This window comes from Atta cephalotes (genome assembly GCF_000143395.1).
Source record: "Atta cephalotes unplaced genomic scaffold scaffold00003, whole genome shotgun sequence".
In the NCBI taxonomy this organism is placed as follows: Eukaryota; Metazoa; Arthropoda; class Insecta; order Hymenoptera; family Formicidae; genus Atta; species Atta cephalotes.
In genome coordinates, this window is record NW_012130067.1 from 7,228,343 (window position 1) to 7,234,091 (window position 5,749).

Sequence of the window (5,749 nt, forward strand, 5' to 3'; positions counted from 1 at the left end):
TAAAATTTAAATATTATCGCAAATTAATGCATATAAGAACACAGCTAATAAGAATCAGAATTAAATGTCTATAACGGTCAAAACTAGATATTTAATGCTTAAATACGAGAGTGAATATAAAACCGTCAAATATAAACCGGAATTACTTTTTTTAATTTATTGAAGTACTATAAAAATACAAACGTATTAGATGTACAACTTTGCTTCCGCCGTTTTCTTATAAATGGCTTTAGCGGTAAGTGGTCGAAATAAATAGATCATAGACGTCATACAATAAACTTGGGCATCTGTCAACATAACCCCATAGAAACATTAGTCGATTTGTGTCTGCATCATAAAGTTATTCTCGATTGAAAATGTCAGTTTACGAGCCAAATTCTCATCATTTGCAGGAGGTTTTAATTTTTTACTTCAATATGAAGAAATCTGCGGCTGAGGCTCATCGAATGCTCTCAAATACTTACGGTGAGGCCGCTAATAGTGAAAGAACGTGTCATGAGTGGTTTCAACGCTTCAAGAACGGTGATTTTGACATCGAAGACCGGCATAGCGGTAGAAGAGAGAAGGTTTTCGAAGATGCAGAATTGGAGGCATTACTTGAGCAAGACTCGTGTCAAAATCAAGAAGAATTGGCACGATCATTGGGAGTGACTCAACAAGCCATTTCAAAACGCCATGGGAATGATTCAGAAGCAAGGAAATTGGGTGCCGTACGAATTGAAACCGAGAAATGTTGAACGGCGTTTGTTTGCTTGTGAACAGCTGCTTGAAAGGCAAAGACGAAAGGGATTTCTGCATCGCATTGTGACTGGGGACGAAAAATGGGTTTATTACGATAATCCCAAGCGCAGAAAATCATGGGGAGTTCTCGGCCTTGCTTCCACGTCGACGGCCAAACCGAATATTCATGGCTTCAAGGTCATGCTCTGTATTTGGTGGGACCAGCTCGGCGTAGTGTATTATGAACTGTTAAAACCGACTGAAACAATCACAGGCAATCGGTATCGAACGCAATTGATGCCGAGTTTGAGCCGACATTGAAAGACAAACGGCCGCAATACAACGAGAGACACGATAAAGTGATTTTGCAGCATGCTCGACCCCATTTTGCGAAAGTGGTCAAGACATACTTGGAAACGTTGAATGTCCTATCCCACCCGCCGTATTCTCCAGACGTTGCTCCCTCTGACTATCACTTGTTTCGATCAATGGCACACGGCCTGGCTGACCAGCACTTCTGGTCTTATGAAGAAGTAAAAAATTGGATCGATTCGTGAATAGCCTCAAAAGATGACCAGTTTTTTCGACGCGGGATTCGTACGCTACCCGAAAGATGGGAGAAAGTAGTGGCCAGCGATGGATAATACTTTGAATCATAAATGTATAACTAGTTTTTTACAATAAAGCCTCGAATTTCGGAAAAAAAACGGCGGAAGCAAAGTTGTACACCTAATACAAAATTATTGGGAGTACAAATTAGTTCGGTCCGTTTTTTGTGTTCAAAAATGCATTTATTTCAAAACAAAATGAATGAACAGATCAATTAAAGTATTGTCTATCACTGCCTACTATTTTTTATCTCTCAGGCAATTTTCGAATTCCATTTTGAAAAAATGACTCGTCTTTGGAGGCGATCCAATTTTGGAGCCAATTTTCGATTTCTGTGAAAGAAGTGAATCGGTGACTTGCTGCATCCTTCGGAACAACCAGTAATCAGAAGGAACAATGTCCGGAGAATATGGCGGGTGCGGTAAAACATCCCATTTGAGCGTTTCCAAATATTTTTTACTTTAGCGACATAAGGCCAAGCGTTGTCATGAAGAAAAACTTTATCATGTCTTTGCTCGTATTCCGACCGTTTTTCTCGCAATGCATGCAAACGAATCAATTGTAGCCGATATTGATCGCTCGTAATGGAATCGCCAGGTTTCAGCAGCCCATAGTAAACAAGACCCTTTTGGCTCCACCAGATACAGAGCATCTTGATCTTCGAATGTTCGACCGTGGTGTTGATGTTGAGGTCGATGGCAACGATTGACCGGGCTTAGCGTAGTATTTTTTCTTCTTGAGGTTGTCGTAGAATATCCACTTCTCATCTCCAGTCACAATCCGATGCAAAAAACCTATTCTCTGTTGTCTTTGAATCAGCTGTTCGTAAGTGAAAAATCGCCTTTCAACGTCTCTCGGTTTCAGTTCATAAGGCACCCAATTTCCTTGTTTTTGAATTATTCCCATGGCTCTCAATCGTACAGAAACAGCTTGTTGAGTTATCCCCATGATTCTGCAAGCTCCTCTTGCGTTTGACTCTGATCTTCTTCGAATAATGCCTCTAATTCTTTGTCTTCGAATTTTTCGTCCAGAGCGAGGCTTGTCTTCAACGCTGAAATCTTCATCCTTGATCGAAATCATTCCCTACATGATTTATCAGTTGGAGCAGTGTCACCATAAACTTCGACAAGCATTCGATGAGCTTCAGCTACACTTTTCTTCCAATTAAAGCAGAAAATCAAAACCTCCCGCAAATGCTGCTTGGTTAACACAAAATTCAACATTTCAAACACAATAAAAATAAAGATTTTTGTATGAAACTCAAAGCGATATAAACTGAATATTATTAGCAGATGTTTAACCTCTCTGAAACCGCCAAAATCAGCTGTCACTATGAACCATTCACAACAACTGGAGCCATCTTTAGGGAAACGGATCGAACTAATTTGTACTCCCAATATTTTTCTACATAATCTCCGGACTTAGAAACACATTTTTCCCAATGCATAGGTAATTTTTTATCCCGCTATCATAAAATAAAGATAAAGGCGACGCAATAAGCGTAACTCACGTCCCAATCACAAACATCGAACTTTTTTTGGTCACGTGTAGCAGTCGTATCGTTTCCTTTTACCGGCTTCGTTTAAGATTGCCAATCGCGGCGCAAATCGTGAGGTTACCTCAAAAATTCAAATTTTCGAAAATCTCATAGGCGACTGGAAGAATCCCTTGTATAACTGACTCTATAAAAGCCGGCACCTGGCCGTCGAGCAAGTTAACCGCTATGTTGAGATACGTCGAGACTTTTGCTCTTTACGCTAAAGAATTAACCGCCGTTTCGTTCAACTGCCATCGCGCTCGATCATCGATCGCAATCGGAAAAGTATCATTCTGTAAGTAAACGGGAACATCAGTTTTCGCAAGAATATGATTTATTAGTCTTTATTGTATAAAATTGTTAATTTTGTGAATAGTGCAATAAAAGAAAACTGTATCTCGTTTCTGTAACTAAAAACTGTATCTTGAATATTGTCATCGCTTAACTTTTCTTTCACATGAGATTCTTCTTGCCTTATTCTCTTCAATATTAATTTTTCGGATTTGTTTGCGCCGTGTATCGCATGCTCGGAAATGTCGTCGCGTTCGGGACGCGTGATAATTAAAAGAACAAAGAAAGAAAATAAGTGAGTGAACATATGAGTATGGACATAAATACTTTGTTAACCGCTCAAAGTGACATCCACTTGCATGGCAAGATCAATGTCAAACTTGAAGAAGATGGGTATAGCAAACCTCACGAAACTCGCCTGACTCTTCTCGATCAGCTATGGGCCAAGTTTGAAAGGCAACACGAGCTCACTACAAGGAAGCCTTCGACGAAAATGAGTATAGCACATCCCAATTTGCCGATTCTGCCGAAATACATGCAGCAGCGTAATCTGTTGAACGACTACGTTCTAGGGACGGAATCTGAGTGCTTAGCGACTGACGAAGATCAAGGCTAAGCACTCAGATTCCGTCCCTCAGATTGAATTGGGAACTAATTTCGTCACCAAATCAACATTGCCACATTTGAAAATCCAATCCATTTTCGGGCGTTTGAAGACTGGCTCTCGAGATATATTTTAATTCGTTGAGAATAATCCGTCTCGAACGTAGAGAAATTCCACCATTTAAAGCATTGTCTGGAGAGATCCGCTAAAACATTGATAGGTCCATTAATTGTGATCGGAGACAATTATTTGCCCTCGTGGACACTTTTGTACAAGCACTATGAAAATAAAAAGGAGTTGTTGCGCTCCAATTTTTACATATTCACCGCCGTACAAAAATTGAAAAGTGACACCGCCGAAGAGCTCAACCGCATTTATAATGCAGCCATTAATGCCATAAATGGCCAGGACAGTATTGGAAGACAAATTAATTTTTATGGGCTTCGACCCGAAGACTCGCCTCGAATAAGAATCTTAAAGTCTAGTGGTTCAACGGATTTGCCGGATCATGACACTCTCACGGATTTCATCGCGAAGCGAACTCTTATCCTCAAAGCTGCGAAATCGCATGTCGCCAAGCGAGCTGTCGACGCCTCTTGCTGTGTTTTGTATAAGGGCAAACACAACGTCATGATGTGCGAGTTATTCAAAGCCAAGTCCGCAGCGGATCGAAAAGCCGTCGCAGAGACACATCGATTATTACAAATTGCCTTGGTTCTCATCTGATTACGAGATATCAATCAATCAAAATATGCATCACATGCAAAGTCAAACATCACTTGCTTCTGTACGAAGCATATGCTATTCTGAAACTCGCCGAAGTGAGCGCTCTGTCCGTTGTGCGCCAAGACGAGGACAACAAAGCAACTCTATTTGCTACGGTGAGACTCATTATCACCGAGATCCTCATCCCGTCGATCAAGGGCGTCGATCAAAGATTTGAAGTCTCGCTGATCTCTCGTGCAACGCTTGCGCCTGCCAAGAATCTGAGCTGCTGTCTCTTCGGAATCGGAGGCTCTCATTCGAGCGGGAGCCCGCTAGTCGCGGGAAAGTGACACTTAACCTCAGATCCAGAGTCAATGAAGTCTTTATCCTATCGCGTCTTTCATTCTATCAAGACGCGGCTGCCAAATGTTACGTGACCCCCATTGAGAGCCTCCAACTCGCCGATCCGCAGTTCATGGCCACCGATCCCGTGGAGTTGCCCTGCTCGGCGCAGAATGTGTTCCATCATTTTACAAGAAAGCCTCCACAGAAGGGCTCTGCAGGCTCCCGTCGCTCAGTGTACGCTGCTAGGATGGATTTTCTCAGGAGGATGTAGTGAAAATCCAACTGCAACCCCACGCCGCTCTCTTCAGTGCATGCGAACCATGAACTGAACACGCTCGTGCAGCGTTTTTGGGAGCAGGAAAAAGAAACTCCCGCTCCCGCCGCTTTGACATCCGAGGAGTAATTCTGTAAAGAGATCTTTTCTCAAATTTACGCACACACGGCTACCAACCGATACATTGTCTGTCGTTCGCCTTTCCGCCATCAACTCTCAAGGACACTTGTCAGTCAGCAGAATGATTGCTATTCGTGGAAATAAAAGTGTGAGCGAGATCCCCGATTCGGGAAACTTTACCGCGACTTCCAGAAAGAGTACGAATTAAATCACATGGAAACTCGTGTTGAGGTCAGCTAGTTCAGAAGAGAGCAAGGAAAGTGCTATCTATCTCACCATGGGATGCTGCGAGAATTAAGTACGTCTATCAAACTGGATCATAGATGACAGGGTTTAGTGAGTCTCTCAACTCTCATCTGCTGATTGGTGCTAACTTATTGCCAACTCTCGCCGACATACTTACACGCTGGCAGATATGTGCTCGTGACGGATATTGAGAAAATGTACCGCCAAATTCTCGTATCCTCTGAAAACTGAGATTACCAACGCATCCTCTGGCGCCCTTCGGTGGACGAATTGATTCGCGAGTACAGACTGAACGCGG

General features: G+C 42.4%; 1 pseudogene; it reads left to right on the forward strand.

Moving 5' to 3' along the window:
- The first annotated feature begins 3,052 nt into the window (after nt 1–3,052).
- On the forward strand, nt 3,053–4,487 carry LOC105625790 (annotated as a pseudogene).
- The last annotated feature ends 1,262 nt before the right edge of the window (nt 4,488–5,749 follow it).